At 40.7% G+C, this 22,535-nt stretch overlaps 1 pseudogene; it reads left to right on the forward strand.

Moving 5' to 3' along the window:
* The first annotated feature begins 488 nt into the window (after positions 1-488).
* On the forward strand, positions 489-14,490 carry LOC109932085 (annotated as a pseudogene).
* The last annotated feature ends 8,045 nt before the right edge of the window (positions 14,491-22,535 follow it).

Consider the following 22,535-nt stretch of genomic DNA (forward strand, 5'->3'; position numbering starts at 1 on the left):
GAGTAGGCAACACAGTGGGCATGCAGGGTTAGTAGACTTGGAGGCGGGGTGGGGGGGGTGGATAATTGAGATGGGGGAGAATGATTAGGGGAATGCTACTTTGAAAAGTGCAAATGGTAGACCACGAGCCTTGTTGGGAGATGACGCAATACAGGAGTTCGAGTGAGTGTGAGGTGGCAAATTGAAGATGATGATTCTTGACCTTATTAACATTCTTGCCACAATATTGAGCATTCCACTGGACCACGGACACTGCACTGACCTGGGTGGCGATTTCAGATCAGGCTGGTAGGATCTGATGTTGTGGTCTCTTCTGATGGCCCAGAAGAAAGAGGAGAGCCCCCCCTCTGCCCTGACCCTATCCAACAGGAACTTAAGGTCCCTTTTGGTGAATTGAGACCTAACACCCCTTTCTCAAACATTCCTGGTGCAAATCTTCACACATAGGAGGAGATCTTCATTGTCGGCACTTGCTCTGGTACGCGGATATGGTTTTGGGAATCCTGGAAGATCCCTGCAGTAGCGAGTACTTCCATCACTGGCAAAGGTATGGCATAAGCAGGACATCGGAGATGTGTGGTCAATAGTGTGAGCAAAGCTGTTAGTGCTTACAGAGAGAAACCTTCCTTGAAACTCCTAGAAATTGACACTTTGGCCAAGTTTACGCTAAAATTCAGCCCAGTATTGCAAAATTTGTTGACAACACAAAAATAGTTAAAATATTAAGTCATAAGGATGGAACAAGGGATATAAATATATTAAATGAATAGGCAAAGATCTGGTGAATGGATTTCAATGTGGGAAAATGTCTTATTGTCCATTTTGCCTGGAAGAATACAAAAGAAGCTTATTACCTCAATGGTGAGAGATTATACAACTTTCCAGAACATTCTAGAGGGATCTGGGTGTCCTAGTGTTTGAATTACAAAATATTAGTATACAAGTACAACAGGAAGACTAATAAAATGCTACCATTTACTGCGAGGTTAATTGAATACAAAATCGGGGAGGTTATGCCTCAGTTTTACAGGGCGCATTTGAGAACTATGTATAATATTGATCACCTTTGCAAGGAAGCAGTTAGAGACGGGTTAATAGATTGACACCTAGAATGGGTAGGTTCTCTTTTTCAGGGAATGTTGGACAGGCTAAGTTTATACCCAACGACATTTACAAGAGTAAGTGTACTCTTAATTGAAACTTTTAAGATCCTGAGGATTTATTTCTCTTGTGGGAGAATCTCGAAAGACAGGTCACCGTTTCGACATAAAACATGAACTATTTAAAGGCGGAGGGAAGGAGATTCTTTTCTTCTCAGAGAGTCTTGAGTCATCGGAAATCTGGTTTTCAAAACAGGAAGGAATTAGAGTTTTTAACAATAAGGCAGGGGTGTATACATTCTTGGTAAGCAAGGAGGTGAAAGGTATGAATGGTAAATGGAGTGGGGGCTACAACCACATCAGGAATCATTATAATCAAATGACGGAGCAGTCTCAAGAGGCAAATGGCTTACTCCTGCTCCAAATTATATATTTGTATGTATAACCTTCTCAAGGGCATTTAAGGATGGATGATAATTGCTAGCCCAACCAATGATGCTCACATCCCATAAACGCTTATACAGTATTTAAGAAAAATTGCTTACACATAAACATATCAATAAAATTTATAGGACAGACAGATGTATTTCTCAGATGGTAATCTGAACAGAATGTGCCATGGAAGGAGATTTGATGTCATTTATTAAATTGCTTTATTTCTCGTCAGGTGACCATATGGAGTGACAGTTGCAAATCGATTTGACTTTTTGAAATTGGTTCATGGAACGTGAGTATCTCTGGCTAGGCCACCATTTATTACCCATCCCTCATTGCCTGAGGGTAGTTAAGAGTCAACCACATTGATGTGGCCCTGGAGTCACATGTAAGCTAGACAAGGTAAGAGTGGAAGATTTCCTTAATGAAGACCATTAGTGAACCAGATGGATTTTTACAGCAGTCACTAATGGTTACTATGAGTCTAGCTTTTTATTTCAATTTTTTTCGCCATTGACTTCAAATTTCACCATCTGCCATGCTGGGTTCAAGCCCATGTGCTCAGAACATTAGCCTAGTGTTCTGAATTACTAGTGCAGTGACATTACCACTATGCCAACACTTACCCTAATTCTGACTTATTCCAATGAACACAACTTATCTTTTTCTGTTCTGATAAAGTGAACGCTTAACATTACCTGACATTCATGGGTCACCCGCCTGACCCTAAAGCTGGTTTCCAAGCTATCCTTTTGTATTGTTTTTCTGCCTTCATAAAAGTTGTCAAAAAATCCAAATCTTTTTGAACTGGATATTACAGAAAGTGCAATAAAATAAACTTTTCTCCAAACAGTGTATTTGACCCTGAGGTGCCTCATTACAATTGCAAGACATTCGGTATTTACTGTTCTCCATCCTCTGATGGCCCCTTACTGTGCTGTCTTATTTAACTCCCTCTGTTCTAAGACTCCAGGTCACCTTTTCATCAAATTGACTGCTTAATACCCAATCTCCACAATCCTTTATTGAACCTGGCAATGTGACTCACGCTAAGTTTAAATGAATCAAATTGACATGGCATCAAAGGAGTGTGAATTATTGGACTGGCAAGTTACCTTCCCCTATCTTCAGCATGCCAGTTCTGATGCCACAGTTAATGGTAACAGCCCTGTCATCCTGTGACTTTTACCACTTGAGAGCTAGTTTCCACCCCAATCACACTAAATAATACGCTGCTGAAAGTCGTCGGCACATTCATTCCTCATGGGTCCCCGATGAGGGACATTCTGTCTTTTGATGCAGAACTTGATATGCACAAATAGAAGCAACTGTCACCTTGTGGTCAATTCACAAAATGTGCATAGAATAATAAGCTGACTCTCAAAACCGAGGCTTGCGTATATAAAGTCCATGTTCTTGATACCTTGTTGGAAGCCTGGGAAACATTGGCTACTTACAGCTATCAAGAAAAGAAGATCAACAACTTTCATTTTAGCCTTTTGCAGCACTATCTGGGCATCTCATGGATGGACAAAATCAGAAATGCAGCGGTTCTCTCCAAGATAAAGCTGCTAAGTGCGTTGGCACTTAAGAGGCAGAGCCACTGGCTCCAGCATGTTGGCAGGATGGAAGGCGTTTGCGTACCTGAAGATTTTCTGTATTGCAAGATAGCTGGAGCCAGATGACCAGTAGGACGGCCAAAGCTCAGCTTCAATAATGCCTGGAAATGTGGAATGAGGATTCTAAACATTCGTTCTCACACTCGCTGATGATAGAAAATGGCAAGAATCACCTGTAGGCCAGCTAATCCTAACTAGTGACTGTGGCTTGGAAACAGGTGAAAACACCAAAAACAACCCATAATGACACCTGGTAAACTTTCTGTGCAACAACTGTAATAGCTCTGGCCTCACAAATTGGTCTCTTCAGCTATCAACAAAAGTGCAGAATATGGTGCTCCCCCATTCCCAATGGAATTGATTTCCTGCATGTCCATTACCTTACAATGATAGAAGACTGACACTGTTGCTGATGACAATGAGAGTTAGCTTAACACAAAAGCTTATCCTGGAGTATGTTTCAGAAGAAGATAAAACACTGGATGTGACTTAATGCTAATTCAGAGAAAAGTCAGATCTTTAAGAGCACACTCCTTGATTCAAACTTAAAAGCACGTGATTAAACAGTATCTTTGTTATCCACACCTTAAGAAATTTGGAATCATTCTGATATTTATTGTGAAATGGACCTCTCATATTAGATTAACAGTAACACTATATTCTGTTCTGTTATCCTGATGTACCTGTGTAAGGTATGATTTGTCTGGTTAGCATGCAAAACAATACTTTTCACTGTGTCTCAATATATGTGACAATAATAAATTAAATCAAACTTAAGTGGATTTAAGTTATATTTTGAAAAGAATCAATCTTGTCTGCATGGACAATTGCATTTTATATCCAGCTGGCTGGAAGTTCCTAAGAAATGTATATTTATATGTGTAGCTTATTACAGAAAAGTGCTAATGAAGAACTTTTGAGATTGAGTTTAAAGTACAATAAAGTCCACACCACCTTTTCAAGTCACTCTTTATTTACACAGAAAAAGTCCTTCTTTCTAGTACTGCCTCTTCAAAGGCAAATCTCGGGATGCCAGAATCTCTGACATTCCTCTGTTATCTGTAGCAAGGGCTCTGTGATTGGACCAGTTTAACAGCCCCAATTAGGGAACTCATTCTATGAAGTCAAGCTGGCTGACCTTGTTACAATCAAAATGCTTCTTCAAAAGCTTCCTGTATACCTTTCTCTTATTATGGTTCTGTGTCACATAAGGTTTGGCCCATTTTAAGGTCTTATGAATTCTATCACTGTCCTCTTTGAAGGTAGTGCCAGATGTACCTTTTCTCTGACACACACACACACATGCACGCACACACACCCAAAATAAAGGCCATGCTTGAACAGACAGACATTTGTCTGGGATATTATCACTAACATTCAGAGCAGGTGCAGAGAAGACATTTTTATGGTCTTAGTAAGCACAGAAAGGCGCTGTCCCCCTCACTTCCTTTCTCATGGCTGCCATCACATGGAGGTGCTGATGTTGGGGGTGGACAAAGTCAGAAGTCACGACACCAGGTTTTTTTGAAATTACAAGCTTTTGGAGCGCTGCTCCTTCATCAGGGTGACGAAGCCTTCACCTGACGAAGGAGAAGCACTCCAAAAGCTTACAATTTCAAATAAACTTATTGCACTATAACCTGGTGTCATGTGACTTCTGACTTTCTCATGGCTGTGTTACAGCTTCAACTAAATTTATTGACTGCTCTTGCTGGCAAATCTGTGACTTGACCAAATTTTCCATCATGCCTTCCTGTTATCAAACCCACAATGCAGTTCTTCAGTTAGGTTCCTGTTGGTCTTTTGATGTTCCATCTCACTGCTGTAAGACAAAGTCTGCACATGGGACACAATGACAATGTGAACAATTACAGATAGTGGTACAATACAATGCAATTAATGCGTTAGCTTACAGAGAGTTTCCTATGATAAGAGACTGAGTAAATGAGACCTATGTTCATAGTAGATCAGACAAATGAGAGATAATACCATTGAAACATAAGATTCTGAATTACCCTGACAGAGCAAACACTGATCATTTAGGACTGAGATGAGGAATTTATTTTACATATTTTACATAAATCATTGTGAAACTTTAGAATTCTGAATCCCAGAAGGTTGAGGTTGATTTGGACAGAGTTTGACGTAACAGGAAATCATGGGGGAGAGGTTTAAACAAGCAAATGCATGATTGCATTGAGTGGCAGAGACAGCCCAAGGGACTGTATGGTTTAGTCCTCCTCATCTTATGTTCTTATGTACGCAATAAAATTTCAAATGTTCCTCAACAACATGCATACAAATAATACAGCTCCTAAACATAATGTTACATGGTATTAGACTGACTGTGTAGCACTATATTTGTATATTGTTGCCTGTGTCAAGTCCTCACGGACTAGGGAAATATGGTCTCAATTATGGAAAAGTAATATAACAAAATTAATCTAATAAACCTTTGTGTGCAGTTAATAAGGCATGCCGAGGGACTCTGCTCAATTTACCGAACAACAGAGTGTGAATGAGCCAGACCTAAATTAGAAAAGAACCTCAAGGGCAAATCTGTGCTTTAGTCTACATCAATTCATCCACTCACCAGACCTCTGATCTGGATCTTCAAAGAGAGCAGACTGATTAAACCAGAGAACTTGTACAGCAGAGATAGTAGGAACTGCAGATGCTGGAGAATCCGAGACAACAAGGCGCAGGGCTGGATGAACACAGCAGGCCAAGCAGCATCATAGGAGCAGAGAGGCTCGTACAGCAAACAGGTTCATAGGATTGTGACTAGGTTAGCATTGGGTCTTCAAGGACTTTGATTCGTTCTTGATACTAAACCTATAGGTGAATTTCTGTTCTGAGTTGTATTGCTGTCTTCTCCATTTTAAACATGGTCACCACATTGAAATTCAAGGAGAAGAATAAATCATTAAACCTGAAAGAATAAAACAAAAGTCTGTTGTGTTAATGCCTCCATCTCAGAATTATTGTCACAACCTTACTCTGGATTGCAATCTGACTTTGTACAAATATAATCCAAACAGAGGTGGTGTGAATTAGACGTTCTTTGAAGTATGAAACTTTCAGGTTGCTTTGAATCTTCAAGTGCCATTGAGTTATTCTTTTCTTTTCTCCTGCCTAGTGGTGTATGAGGTGGTCAAAACACATTCTTATGTCTTTTTCCACAGCTGGATTTTCCTGGAACAGGCCACCAGAATCTATAGTTTGAGGGGGTGCCACTCTGTACCAAGCATGACTGACCAGAAAGCTGTCCCACTCACTACCAGCCATACTGGAAGGACTTACAAATTGAACATATGAACAGGAAATAATAGTAGCCCATTCGGCCCTTTGAGCCTGCTCCACTATTTGATATGATTGTGGCAACTCACATTCCTGCCTACTACCAATAATCTAAATGAACATATGCAGTTGTAGAATCTATATGGACATACAAGACATGGGGGTGTTGAGGTCCAATGTTTCAGCCCATTGGCATGCATTGGGGGCGAGGAAGTGTGTATGTGGAAACGTGTTGGGTTAGGGTATTCTAGTCGGGGGGATGGGGGGGGAGGTGTTGGCTTGTCACGGGTCCCAAGGATCTAAGAGGTCAGCGAATATGAATTGGATGGTCGTGTTACATTGGGATGTCAACCTAATAGTCACCCAAGGGATAGACTAGGTTTTTAACTGTCTAATTTTTCCTGTTAACTATGAACATGACAGAAGTGAGAACACTTGGAATTCTCTGACTTTGAGGGACTTTTCTCAGAGTGTTTAAGGTGCCAGGGGATTTTGAAGATTTCTCCTCTCACCTTAAAAAAATGCCCCCTTGTTTTGAACTCCCCTACCTTGGGGAAAAGACCTTTGCTCTTCAACTTATCTATGCCCCTCATGACTTTATAAACCTCTATAGGGTCACTCCTCAAACTCCCACATTCCAGTGAAAAAAGTTCCAGTCTATCTTCATTCCTAGGCTATTCCCAAGGGTTTTGCTGTGTTTGGGATTTCACAGGTCCTGATGTACAAATCCAGTCCGTGCTGCAGAAATGGCGATCTGGCCATTGGACTAACTGGGCTTTCATCACAAGTTGACATTTCAGTGCCATACCGTGCAAACGCTGCACTGCCTTTCTAAAGGCATTGAATGAAACCCACACTTGCCCTTTCAGTCAGATGTAGAAAATTGTGGTTGGGGATTTCTCCCAGTGTCTCAAACCTATACTTACCCTTCGGTATGTTTTCAGTTCATTGCTATTGACGAGGCCTTTCTACACGAGAAGTACTTATTCCATTTTACAGCATTGGTGGATCAATTCAAAATTACTTCAAAAATTGTGGTGAAGTGCTTAAAATCATAGAATCCCTACAGCGTGGAAGCAGGCCATTCGGCCCATCGAATCCACACTGACCTTCTGAAGACCATAGCCCCAGACACATCTCTCCCACTCTATCACTGCAAACCTGCATTTCCATTTGGCAACCCACCCAATCTGCACATTCCTGGATGCTATTGGCCATTCCAGTGATTCCCACACACTGTCAGAGTCTTGTGTCTGGCATTGGCCTGCTCCTGATGCTGTTTCACCCTGCCCGTCCCCCACAACCCCACCCCCACCCCGCCATGTCCAGGAAGATCACATTTAACCTGGTGTGGAGTCTTCTTCCCATTAGCAGCTCTGCTGGAGGTATCCCTGCAGTTGCATGAGGGGTGAATCTATAATCAAATAGGAACCGGTGCAGTTTGTCATCAAGTGAAACTGTAGGCTTTTTTTTAAGCCTGCCTTCAAGTTTTGGATTGTTCCTTCTGCTAGACCATTGAATAATGGATGGTATGGAGCTGGCCATATATGCTGAATGCCAATCTACTTTAGGAAATACTCAAATTCCCTGCTGGTAAACAATGGCCTGTTATCTGTGGTCAACACCTTCCAGAGTCCATATATTGCAAAGAAATGCATGCAGTTTTTTTATTGTTGCCCCCATGTTTGATAAATGAACTCTATGCATGTCACAATGACTAAGAACATTAAGCCCATAAGAGGACTTGCATAATCAACATGCAACCAAGTCCAGGCTTTTCCTGGTCATTCCCATGAAAATGAGAGATATTCATGCTGGTAACCTTTGTCCTCGTTGGCACTCTGGCATTGCCCCACCAATGCAGCTTCATCTGCGTCCAGTTCTGGCCACCAGACTTAACTTCTCACCAACATCTTCATTTTGGAAGCCCCAGAATGAGCTCAGCCAGTGTCTGACAGCGAACTCTGCTTGGGATAATCACGCTTGCTCCCCATAATAATGGGTCATCCCTACCGTGATCCCATCTCTCTGGGTCCAAAAAAGTTTCAATTCTGGTTGTGACGGCCGTTTGGTTCCCCTAGTCACCACCAACTGTTTCAGTTTTGCCAGGACTGGATCTTTCTGCATCCAAAGTCTGGTGTTGTCAACTGTGACCAGAAGTGTGTCTAGAAAATTTAAAACCATTGCATACTCTTCCAGTGATGGTGTATCTGCCAGTGGGAAGTGGCTCAATGCATCTGCATTTGCTACTTGTCCTCCCAGACAGTGTTCCAACTTGTAATTATACACACTTAGAATTAGAGTCCATCGCTGAATTCTTCCTGAAGCTATGGGTGGCACTGCCTTGTCCTCTATAAGTAGATCTAGCAGGGGATTGTTTTCCATTATGGATATAAATTTGTAAATAATAAAGGTATTGGTGGAACTCCTGACTCCAAATATCACGCCACACCTTCCTTCTCTATCTGGGCATATTTACTCTTGGCATTAACCAAAGTCTGGATGCATACGCTATTGGGCATTATTCTCCATTGGGCCACCTATGCAATAATACTATACTGATGCAGTGTGGAGAGACATTGCATATCAATACCAGATCTTGCTTGGGATTATAGTGTGCCAACAGCTTTAAGAATGATAGCTGTTTCTTCATTTCCCGGAAAGCAATGGCTTGGCTACATGACCATTTCCAAAGCTGATTTTTTTTTTAAAGAGTTGATGCAAAGATGCCAGGATAGAGGCCAAGTTACGTATGAACTTTCTGTAATAATTCCCCAGCCAAAGGAAAGACCTAAGCTCTGGTACAGATGTGGGAACTGGATACATTTAATCACCCTCCCTTTATCTTCCAACATGTGTAACCCAGTCTTGTCGACTCTGTAGCCCATGTAGGTCACTTTGGCTGCCTGGATCACACACTTTTCCCTTCTAAGGCATAAGCCAACATGGAAGAAGCATTAAGGACCATTCCAAGTTCTCTAAGTGCTCCTTATTGGTCTTCTGTTATTAGTATGTTATCTAGATAAATGGCAACCTGGAGTAGACCTTGTAAAATGTTCTCCATTGTCTACTGAAAAATGGCACAGGCTGATGATACCCCAAAGGGCAATCTCGTATACTGGTACAAACCTTTATGGGTATTAAATTGTAACATACTTCTGAGAATCCTGATGTAACCACAATTGCAGGTATGCATACCTCATGTCCAGCTTTGTGAAGAACAGCCTTCCCCCCACATCCCCCACTGCCAGCTTCGTATATAAATCCTAATTGCGAGGGATTGGGTATTTATCCAGCTGCAAACAGCAGTTTACCGTTTGTTTAAAATACCCACAAAACGTGAACCGACCCTTTGGGCTTCACAATCGATACAACAGGTGCTACCCATTCTGCAAACTGCACTGGTTTGATAATTCCTTCGCTTTACAGCTTCCAGGTTTCTCCCTCTACTTTTGCCCATAAGGCAACTGGCACTGGGTGGGTCTTACAGAATCGTGAAATTGCTTCCTGGTCAACATGCAACATGGCGTTGGCTCCTTTGATAGTCCCTAGAGCTTCCTAAAAAACATCTGGGTATTTAATTAGGATTTCACTCAGGCAGCCATTTTCTAATCAAAAATATTGAGCTCATCTAGATGAATCTTCCTCAACCAATTTCACCCCATCAAGCTTGGGCCTGAGTTTTTTAAATTTATAATCGGTGGTAACTGAACCAGTTGCTTCTCATAAGAGACTAGAACAAAGTTGTACCCTTAATCTGTAAAGCTTCCTTGGTATAGGCTCTCAGTCTAGCCAAAGTCTTGCACAGACATTAGGTTTGTAGTCCAGAGTGAAATTTGTTAAAGATCACTGAAATGGCAGTGCTGGTATCGGCCTCCATTAGAACTGGATGACCATTTAATCAGATGTTTATTTTGATTGGTTCGGATTTGGATGTTGCTTCAGCTACTAGGTTATTTTGCATGGTTACATCATTAATCCCACATACCAAATAATCTCTCAGCATCTCATTCAGGGCTAAACCAAAATCACATGCTTCTGCCAGTCATCTTAACCGAGTCAAAAATCCCAATAAAGATTCCCCTAGTTTTTAAATTGCTGAGTAAAACTCAGAATTAGAGGAGGCTTGGGCTTGTAATATTCCTTAACTAAACCTATAACTTTTGAAAGGTTTTAGTATCTGGTGCCTCAGGGAATGTTAGGCTCCTAATAACCAAAAAAGCTGCAGGCCCACAAGTTGTCAAGAGAATTATTCATTGCTTTTGATCTTCCCCAATGTAACTTGTCTGGAAAAAATAACACATTCTTTCCATATACTGGGTCCAGTCTTCAACCACAGGTTCAAATGATTAAAACAAAATCATGATGCCAAAAATGCTTACCCCAAATCAAAGACAACTGTTGTGATCAAATTTCTTCTGGAGTGTACTTTTCTCTTGTAGCTGCTGAAAGAAATTCCACAGAGGCTGTATGCCTTCACCAAGTCACCCTTTATTTACATGTGAAGAGTCCTTAACATTGACTCAGCTCTCAGACTGAGCAAGATGTCTGACACACCAGCGTTTATCTGTCACCAGGGCTTCCTGATTGGATCACATTAATAGTCCCAATCACAGAAGTCATATTCTATGAAGTTTATCTGGCTGACCTCGTTACAATACTACACCCTCTGGGCAATTAGGAATGGGCCATAAATGCAGTCCGAGCCGGTGTCACCCTCATCCTGTGACCGAATAAATAAAAATCTTCATGAACATTTGTCATTCAATTTTGTCGCCAAACTGCAAGCTTCACTTGCACACTGGTTTGAGGTGAATCAATTACCGTAGGAGGGCAGTTAGCAGGATGGCTAGTTCATGGCTGTGAATAAATACCCATCAGCACAGGTTTGATTCCTGTTCCAGCTGAGATGGCTGACTCAGGGCCTCCCCCTGATGAGAGAGGAAAGCACTGGCAGACCACAATGGACAGAAACAGTTCATCATGAAATATCAGCAGACAATGAGCTCAGAACCTGCCTTTGGGCAGAGCATGAATGTTTGAGGTTTCAGTGTCTAGACCTAAAAACAATGTCCTTTGTTTTATGTATTCTATAATAGGAAGCCATGTGGTCATGATCCAGCTGTGCAATTAATGAATGTCTGGTAGGAGGTGTTTATGATAGTAAGCACATCTGATTAAAGACGTGCATCAGTAAGGAGCAGTCGATCTCAGGATTTATGTTATGCTGTAAGGCTTCACATGCTGTACAAGATCCTGAACGTGTTAAAGATGTTCCTGTAATGTCATCATTGTTGTCACATAAGGTTTCTGTCCTTCCCAGAGTTTCAAAATGGCTCTTTTCAAAGTCATCCCTTTCTCACATGACTGTGAGAAAGATAAGCAATCCTTCCCCATTCTTCTTGACCCGCCTGCAGCGTTTGACACAATTGACCACATTCTCCGACTCCACTGCCATCCAGCTGTCTGGAACTGTACTTGTCTGTTTCTGTTTGTATCTAATCATAGCAGCGTATCACGTGCAATGGTTTATCTTCTGACACATGCACCATTACAGCTCGGACGCATCAAGGAATTATCCTTAGCTCTCTTAGATTTGCATCTCCATCTTCGGTCATTGGTTACCTCAGCCGAAAACACTGTTAGTTTTCTCATGCATGGCATCAGCTTGACTTCCTTACCAGTTTTCAATCCTCTTCTCCGAAATTCAACGCTGGATTATTGGGAATTGCCTCCAATTAAATGTTGGGAAGCATGAAGCTGCTGTATTTGGTCCATTCCCTAGCTACTAACTCCATTACTCAACGACCAATGATCTGAGGCTGAGGCAGAATGTTTGCAACCTCGTTGGGATATTTGATTCCCCCAGCAATCTTCTGTGCACACAGTGGTAGAGTTATACAGTATAGAAACAGACCCTTCAATCCAGCTCGTCCTTGCCGATTTTCCAAACTAAACTAATCCCACTTGCCTGCATTTGGCCCATATCTCTCTAAACCTTTCCTATTCATGTACCCGTCCAAATGTCTTTTAAACATTGTAACTATACCTGAATCCACCACTTTCTCTGACAGTTCGTTCCATATAGGATGCACCGTCTGTGTGAATGGGTTGCCCCTCAGGTCCCTTTTAAATCATTCCCCTCCCACCTTAAAATCTTGCCCTGTTGTTTTGAACTTCTCTACTCCAGAAAAGACCTTTGCTATTTGCCTTATCTATGCCGCACATGATATTATAAACCTCTTTAAGGTCACCCCTAAACCTCCTATGCTCCAGTGAAAATGTCCCAGATATCCAGCCTCACCTTATAATTCATACCCACTAGCCTCAATAAGATCCTGGTAAATCTTTTCTGCAGCCTTTCCAATTTAATTACGTTGTTCCTATAGCAGAGCGACCAGAACCGTATGGAGTACATACCTGACCCAAACGCTGACACTACCTATTTCCACCCCTGTACCATCACCTAATTCCACCCCTGCTTCAACTCAACTGCTGAAACCCTCATCTGTATCTTTGTGATCTCCCTATGTGACTGTTCCAACATGTTCCTTCTCAATGTTGTAAATTCAGGTCCCTTTAAGGATCGACCAGTCCAGCTATGTTATGACACACATCTGCAGCAGGTGAAAGTTGAGCTCAGGTTTCCTGGTTTTGAGGTCAGGACATTACTACAATGCCACAAAGCCCCACAACTTGAACCTGAATCTAGATTTCTTTTATTTAACCTATTTTTCCTCATCAATCTGTTCCAAGATGTTATTGCACACCTCTGGAGCAAGTAGAACTTGAACCCTGGTCTCCTGGTCCAGAGGTAAGGATAATACACAAGATTTGTGCCACATGATGTTTTTGTTTGTAGTTTAAATTCCACTACCTGCCATGGTGCAACGGAACCACTTGGTCATTGCCTCCTCTCGGATCAATCCGAAGATATTTTTGAATCGGCCTGTTCAGAGATGTTATTACCCATTTCCGGAGCAGGTGGAACTTGAACCCAGCCTTCCTGGCACGGAGGTAGGAACAATACCACTGCACCATTAAAGTTGACTGGTGTCAACCTGAACAATTCCAGAGTTGATTGAACACAAGTGATACGCATTGAACCTTCTAGTGGTAATGTCTCTATCTCTGGGCCAGGAGGCTTGGTTTCCAGTCCTACCTGCTCCAAAGGTGTGTCGTAACATGTCAGAATAGGTTGATTTAAACTAAAAAGAGATGACCGCTCCCTGATGGGCAGGGCTGGTTAATTATATAATTAGTAACGCAGGTGAATTGGTGGTGGTTTTATACAAAACAAGAGCTGAGCACTTTTTGTTCCAAGTTGGGGCTCCAAGAAGGAAAATGGTGGCACAGGTTTCCCAGATGGAAGTGTTGCAGTTTACGCTGTTAGGTTTGCTACTAGAGGGCTTTGTCCCGCTGTTCAGGCAGAATCCCTGTGTTACAAGTTGTTAAGAACAATATGTACAGAGATAAAGGTGTAGAGCTGGATGAACACAGCACACCAAGCAGCATCAGAGGAGCAGGAAGGCTGATGTTTCAGGCCTAGACCCTTTTCTGAAAAAGGGTCTAGGGCCGAAACGTCAGCCTTCTTGCTCCTCTGATGCTGCTTGACCTTCTGTGTTCATCCAGCTCTACACCTTGTTATCTCAGATTCTCCAGCGTCTGCAGTTCCTACTATCTCTGGCAATGTGTACAGCCTGCTTTGATGTTCTTCATTACAGGAAGTAGGGCTAAGGGCTGTGGCATGGTTGTTTCTGGAAAACTCCAAGGTCAGAGAACCAGGTCCGTGAATTTTTTTGATGGTTTAATTATCCATAGTGGTGACCCAGTGAGATACAATGTTGATACAGCTGTATGCCATGTACTGGTAAGACAAGGTATGGTGGGAATTAAAGATAAGATCATGCTACTGTGGGATTAAAGGGTAAACCTGAACCCAAGAAACATCTGCCTGATCACTACAGCATTGTTGAGCTCAAGGATGTGACCTTACCAACTACACCCCCATTTCAGATCAGAAGGGAGGCAAATGAGAACATCTTGTGAAATAAAAACTGAAAGAACTGCGGATGCTGTAAATCAGGAACAAAAACAAAGTTGCTGGAAAAGCTCAGCAGGTCTGGCAGCATCTATGAAGCCAAAAACAGAGTTAACGTTTCGGGTCCAGTGACCCTTCCTCAGAACATCTTGTGTTGAGAACATCTTGTGATCTAGCAGCTTGGTCTAGTTCTATCTGTCTAGTTGGTATGCCAACACTGAAGATTACCATCCATGGTGTCCACCCTCCCAAACTTTGTAATCTCCTCTGGCCCCACAGACCTCTGGGATATTTGTACTTACCTAGTTGCAGCATCTCTGTCATCCACAAAGTTAATTGAACCATCACTGGGGGTCACATTGCCAGCTACATCTTAACTCTCATCTCTGGAATCCCATTCCTATGTCCCACTTGATTTTTAAGCTATTGTAAGGTGTTATCTAAATACAAGACATTGTTGTTCTTGTTAAATATAGCTGTTGCCTTGTTGCTATTACTTTGAAGTACACTTGCTTTTAATTAACAAAAGTTAAGCAGCTATAGATTCCAGGATTTAGGATTTATACGATATTATACAGAAAGATTTCAGATTTCGAAGCTGAACTCAAAAGAATGGAAGACCATTATCATCACATCATTTTTCATGCTGTGCTACTGTCTTTCAACACCCACTTCCAATTTTAGACCAGACTTGTTTCCTTGCCAACATTCACATTTTCTACTCAAAGCCAGTTATTATATTGAATTATATAGCTGACCATTCAGCTTTTTTTCTTGCTCAACATGAGTTTCCTCCCACCCCTCTCCAAATAGCTCTATCCAGATTGGCCTTCTATTATTTTCTTCGTAATGCGTGTATCTGCCTTCTCCTTAAAGAATGCTTCTCTTCAAAGTACACTGGTCAGAAGAACACTGAAAGATAATATAAAATAGCGGGTACAATGCTAAAGTGATTGCAGGACTAAAAGGACCTTGGTATATATGTGCACAAATCATTTAAGGAAGCAGGGAGAAAGCAGTAAGTAATGGACCGTGTTTTTGACTTTATCAGCAGAGGCATAGAGTATAAGATAATTCCAGGTAATTAAGAGGGTCAAAAGAAAAGTACAAATAATGTTAGTGCAGGTGATCAAAAGTGTCAAATGGTGTGAGTAAATTGTCAACAGTTGAATAGCAAGTGAAGGGATGACCTATGATCTGATTAATTGAGGCAGAGAGATAATTACAATAAATCAAAGATAAGATGGTGCTGGAGACAAACCAAATGGTTGGAATAACATGAGAGGTATAAGAGTTGCATGACAAGGCTCTAACCAAAGTAACAAGTAGTCCAAACCTGTACAAACTAATTAAGGTACAGAGATCATAACAAGTTACCAATGTGGTGGTGTCCAAACAGAACAGTAAGGCAGATCTTACAAACACAGAACAGTATGGTGGAGTTACACGTAGTGCAACATGAACCCAAGATCACGGTTGAGGCCATCCTCATTGGTACACAACTTGGCTTTCAGTTTCTGCTCAGCAGTTCTGCATTATTGTGTATCTTGAAGACACCTGAAGTACAAGACACTTGTTAGACCTCTGCTGGATGCGAATGGATTGGAAAGAGTGCAGAAGCAATCTACCAGAGTGTTACCCCTGAATTCCCTTATCATACGTTTGTGGTCCCACCCCCTCTACTTTACATACGGAAACAGATAAGGCAAGAGACTACAAAATGGACAAAACTAAAGGCTTTGTATCTAAATATTCATATCATTCAGAACAAACCAGAGAACTGATTGTACAAACAATGGTTCCAGGAATGAGAAACGTCAATTATGAAGAAAGATTGAAGAAGTTGGGACTTTTTTCTCTGGAGAGAAGAAGGCTTGGCAGGGATCTGATAGAGGGGCGGTACGGTGGCTCAGTGGTTAGCACTGCTGCCTCACAGCACCAGGGACGCAGGTTTGATTCCACCCTCGGGCGACTGTCTGTGTGGAGTTTGCACATTCTCCCCGTGTCTGCGTGGGTTTCCCTCCGGGTGCTCTGGTTTCCTCCCACAGTCCAAAGATGTGCAGGTTAGGTGGATTGGCCATGCTAAATTACCCATAGTGTTCAGGGATGTGTAGATAAGGTGGGTTATAGGGGGATGGGTCTGGGTGGGATGCTCTGAGCGTCAGTGTGGACTTGTTGGGCCGAAGGGCCTGCTCCCACGTTGCAGCGATTCGATGATCTTCTATGAAAATCATGAGTGGTCAGGACAGAGTAGATAGGGTAAAATCTGTGGTAAAATGAACATGAATGAGAGGGCTTGGATTTAAATTGATTTGCAACCAAAGCAAGATGTTAGAAAAATCTTTTTCACATAGTGATTTGTTAGCATATGGAATGTATTACCTGGAAATGTGTTGGAAGCAGGTTCAATTGAGGCATTCAAGAGGACATTGAACTTTTTGGGTAGTTATTTTGTGCAGGGATATGGGAAAAGACAGGAGATTGACGTGAGATGAGTACAGGCATCATCCACCAAATAGCCCCCTTCCACACTGTAATAATTCTATGATTTTAAAGTGAACTACATCAGTCTCCTCAATGACTTCTTACGTTCATGAGTCCCACATCCCAGAAGTTCCGAGTGAAATACGTTATTCATGAATTTTCTTATCGTATGTTTGTGGCCTCCCTCCTCTACTTTATATATGGAAACAGATAAGGCAAGAGACTATAAAACAATAAAAGGACAAATTAAAGGCTTTGTATCTGAATGTCCGTGTCATTCAAAACAAAGCAGAAGAACTGATCATGCAAATAATGTAAATGTAAATGATAATGCAAATAGAAATAAGTCAGTGCGGCCTGATAGACATTGCGGAGACATGGGCTGCAGGATGACACAGAGTGGGAGCTGATGATTGAAAGGTACATGACATTTAGGAAGGACAGGAAGTGGCTGAAGTTAACTGGGGGTCCGTTCAGTTATCATACTCTCCTGGTGCCTCAAATGCATGTAAATATAGCCTGGTTCAAATGAGAAATACCTTTGGTTTGTTTGTATAGAGTCAAATTCCAATGCTTGTTTACTTCCTTGATATGCTACTGTACAGTACTGAATTGCATTTGTGTATATATATAAATATAACTTTTATGAATAAAATATATTTTTGAAATTACAAAAACCTTATTTATTCCTCTAAGTATTCCTGTAGCTGAATAGAGAGGGCTGAACTAATTCAGGAAACCGAACTGTAGAACTGGTTTCAGTAGAGATGAGAAATTATACAGGCACAAAGTCACTTGTCAGAGTGTTGTATAAGTTTTTTGATAATAAACACATCGTAGGGTTGCACAAAAAGGAAACAAAAGGAAGAAAGGAAGAAATAAGGAAGCTTATAGAAAGTTATGGCGATAAGCATGGAATATTTTCATTCAATTATAGGAGTATGAAAAATCAGATGGGCCAAGGTAGACCAGATAAGGAGCTCATTGAATGTTTTCAGGATTCTTTTTAAGAATATCAGACCCTAGAGCAAACCAGAATGCAGATTATACTAGTATTGTGCAATGAGATAGGATTAATTAATAGCCTCATAATGAAGGGACCACTCAGTAGCAACAATCATAATTTGGTTGAAATTTACTTGAGTTTCAGGGTGAGGAGTGTAGGTCTGCAGGATTTTGCAGGATCCCCTAGGAAGTAGTGATCATAACATGATAGAATTTAATATTCAGTTTGAATATGAGAAACTTGGATAAGAAATGGCTGTGTTTAACTTATATAAAGTGAATTACAATGAAAAGGAGGAAATTCATGACTCCAAAAAAATATGTCCCAGTAAGGAGGAAAGATTCTAAGAGAGGGATAAACCAATCATGGCTCACCAAGTAAGTCAAGGAGAGTATTAAGTTAAAAGAAAAAGCAGATAAAGATGTGAAAAATCAATGCCAAATAGCCAAAAGACTGGGATAAATTCAGAATCCAGCAAAGAAGTACTAAGAAGATAATAATGAGAGAGAAAATAAACTATAAGAGCAAACTAAAGAGGAATATAAAACTGACAATAAGAGCTTCTTCAAATAAATAAAAAGGAAGAAAGAGGTCAAAGTGAACATAGGGTCCTTAGAAAACAAAACAGAAGGGTCATTGGATCCAAAACATTGACTCTTTTTTTTCCTTCACAGATGCTGCCAGACTTGCTGAGCTTTTCTAGCAACTTCTGTTTTGTTTCCTGGTTTACAGCATCCGCAGTTCTTTTGTTTTTTTATATAAGGTCCTTAGAAATTGAATCTGGTAGAGGTAGTTATGGGGAACAAGGAAATGACAGAGGAATTACATAGATGTTTTGCATCAGTCTTCATGTAGAAGATACTTCAAGCATCCCACTAATACTAAAGAATATGGGGGTGGAATTAAATACCATCAGTATCAATGGACAAACAGTATTAGACAAACTTATGGGGCTAAAGTCAAAAATGCGTTCCCTGGCCCTGATAGCTTACATCTTATGATCTGATTAGAAATAGATACAGAGATAATGGGTGCATTAGTGGATGCTTGGATTCTGGAAAAGTCTCTTATTCAAAAGGGAGAAAGGCAAAAAAGTGGATAACAATAGGCTGATTAGCCTAACAACTATTGTTGGAAAAATGTTGGATTAAATTATAACGGAGGTAATAATGCCTTCATGAAAAGGAAATTGAGTCTGATTGATTTTTTAGAGTTTCTGAGGATGTCTCAATCAAAGTGGATAGAGGGGAGCCAGTAGACGACTTGCATCTGGACTTTCAAAAGGTGTTCCATAAAACACCCCACAAAAGGTTAAGTCATAAAATAAGAGCCACCGATGTTGGAGATAGTATATTACCATGGATGAAAAATTAACTCATGGGTAGGAAACAATGAGTGGGGATAAGGGGTTCTTTTTCAGGTTGTTGACCCAAGAGCAGTGGAATTCCACAGGGATCTTTGCTGGGACCACAACTGTTCACAGTATATATTAATGACTTGGAAGAACAAAGTGAATGTCCTGAAGACAAATTTTACAGATGCCGCAAAAATAATTGGAAGTGCAAATTGCGAGAGGGATAAAAATATTTCAAAGAGAGAGGTATTGATTATTTAAGTTAGTGGGCAAAAAGTTGCTAAATGGAGTATAATGTGTTAAAAAGTGAAGTTGTTCATTTTGGAAGGGAGAATGAAAGGACAGAGTATTATTTCAATGGACAAAAACTGCAGGAAGCTGCAACACAGAGGGTCTTAGGGGTACTTGTGCACAAAACACAGAAAGGCAATCAGAAAGCTTAATGAAATGTTAGCCCTTATTTCAAGGGATTTGCTGTATTAGAGAAGCAAAGTCTTACTGCAACTATACAAGGTGCTGGTGAGACCACATCTGGAGTAGCGTGAGCAGTTTTGCTCCTCTTATTTAAGGAAAAAGCAGTTCAGCGAAGGTTCATTTGGATGAGAGATCCAGGTCCAGAGGGCATAAAGGGGTACCTATTCAAAACTGAGATGAAGGGGAATTTCTTCTATCAAAGTATTGTGAGTCTTTGGAACTCCATGCCACATTGACATGTAGGGGCAGATTCTTTGTGTACATTTAAGGCTGAGATAGATAGATTTTTGATTAATAGGTAAATCAAGTGTTATGGGGAAAATGCAGGAAAGTAAATATGAGGAAATCTGTGGAGGTGATGGCATAGTGTTATAGCTATTGGACTAATAACCTAGATACTTTCGTAATATTTCAGGTACATTGATTCTACCAAGTTAAATGCCGGAATTTGAATCCAAAAAATCTTGAAGTAAAAGTCTAATGATGACAGCTAAACCATTGTGAATTGATCTAAAAATGTATTTTATTCATTAATGCTCTTTAGGGAAGGAAAAATGCTAATTTAGTTGATGACACAAAGATAGGTAGGAAAGTTCGGTTGTGGAAAGGATATAAGGGATTTTTTAAAGGATACAAACACATTAAATGAGTGAGCGAAGATTTGGCAAATAAAGGATCATATGGGAAAGTATGAAATTGTCAGGAAGAATATAAAGAAGAATATTATCCAAATAGTAAATGATTGTGGAGCTCTGATATGCAGAGGGATCTGGTTGTCATAGTGAATGAATCATATAAGATTAATATTCAGGTACAGTAAGTATTTTGGAAAGCTAATATAATGTTATCACTTCTTGTGAGGGGAATTGAATATAAAAGTGAGGAATAATAAAACAAAGAACTGTGAATGCTGGAGATCTGAAACAAAAAACAGAAATTTCTGGCGAAATTCAGCAGGTCTGGCAGTATTCTGTGGGAGAAAGCAGAATTAAAGTTTTGAGTCTGGTCACTGGCCAGGAGTCTGGTGGCCAGGCATGAGTCCCCTTCACCGTGTCGCTGCCGCTGGAATGAAAGTCGTCGCTCTTTGGCATCATTGATGTCCTTACCAGTATAATTCCTAGATGGACCTTGCCGGTGCAGATGTCACCAATACAGCCAGCAGCCCAAACGCAATCATGAGTCTGCTACGGACCCACCTCACCAATGCAGTTGCTGCTGGGTCCCATACTGGGCCCTAACTTGCCTCTGACGCTGCCACCACAAGTCTGCACTGCTGGGCCTACTCAATTCTGCTCTGGATCCACTCGAGTCTGCACTAGGCTCACTCATTGCCGCGAATAGCGTTTCTATGACCGAGCTCTTCAACATGAGGAAAAAAAAATGAAAAGAAAAGCAGACGGAGCAGACGAGCCCCTGGCTTCAAAGCGCTACTCCACCACCAATTAGTAGGTATGTATGTTCATAAGTTCATACCTTCCCTACACGTGCCCTTTCAAACTCCTTCAAAACCTCACAGACTTCGATCAGGTCATCTCTTAACTGTCTCCTTTCCAGAAAGAATGAAAGCCTTGCATTTAAACAGCCTCTTTCATCTCTGGATCTCACAAAGTGCTTACAACCACTCAAGTACTTTTAAAGTTTAGCTTTAATATAGACAATCTGGCAATTAATTTTCTCACAGCAAATGGGTAATAATTGCAATAATAATCAGCAATTCTGTTGATGATGTGGATTGAGGGATAAATATTGAGTGGAGCACCATGGATATCTCCTCGTCTCTTTAAAGTAGTCACATGGAATTGTTCGTCTCTCCCTGAGTAGGCTGATGGGACTGCAGTTTAACATCTGATTTGAAAGCCGTCATCTTCAACAATGCCCAGTTCCTCGGTACTGCACTGGATTTGAAGCATTGACTTTATAATGCTGTAGTTCTGGAATGAAACTTGAACTCAGAACCTTATAATTCAGATTTGAGTGTGCTGCCAGCTGAATCAAAGGGCCCCAATGTTTATTATATGGAATTAAAGTTGTCTTCCAAGATTGCCAAGCAAAGGCTTCAAGTAACATCCAAAACAGCAAAAATAAAAGTAGAAATATCAGCATTACCCCATGCTGCTTATGATGTTTTTACATGTTTACATTGTTGTAATCTTTTTTATTACTTTGAATGTTTCTCTGTTGAGGTGCTATCAGTCTGTACGATGAAGAAAGGCTAAGATAATTGTTTCTTTCAGTACTAAGTGGTTTTTCAGTACTTCACATGACTTTAGTGGTTAACTGCTCACATTTTGTTGATCTAAGTTCCATAAATATTTTTAGCCATCATTTGGCATGGGGTATTATCCCAATTTGATCTAATTTTACAGAACTATGATTCACTGCTGCATTTAAAACTGCTTGCTGAATTCTTTGTTAGTGTCCCTTATTATGCAGTTACAGTCAATTTTAAAGTGTTTATTTTTATTTGCCACTCAAGAATTCCTTGAAAAACAAGCATCTATTGAAACAGCAGAAGTCCAATCAATCCAACAAGTACAGGGCATCCCTGATTTACAAAGTAAATTTCAAAGACTTACAAACATTCGTACTAATGAATGCAATCCAATCCAGATGTGTATTAATATTAGTTTTAAAGATCTGGCGTGTCAACATCTCTATGTACTTATGACTGACTATTTAATACTGTCCTGCATTGTGTTCCTACTTATGTACAAATCGACTT

This window comes from Rhincodon typus, chromosome 7 (assembly GCF_021869965.1).
Source record: "Rhincodon typus isolate 14 chromosome 7, sRhiTyp1.1, whole genome shotgun sequence".
In the NCBI taxonomy this organism is placed as follows: Eukaryota; Metazoa; Chordata; class Chondrichthyes; order Orectolobiformes; family Rhincodontidae; genus Rhincodon; species Rhincodon typus.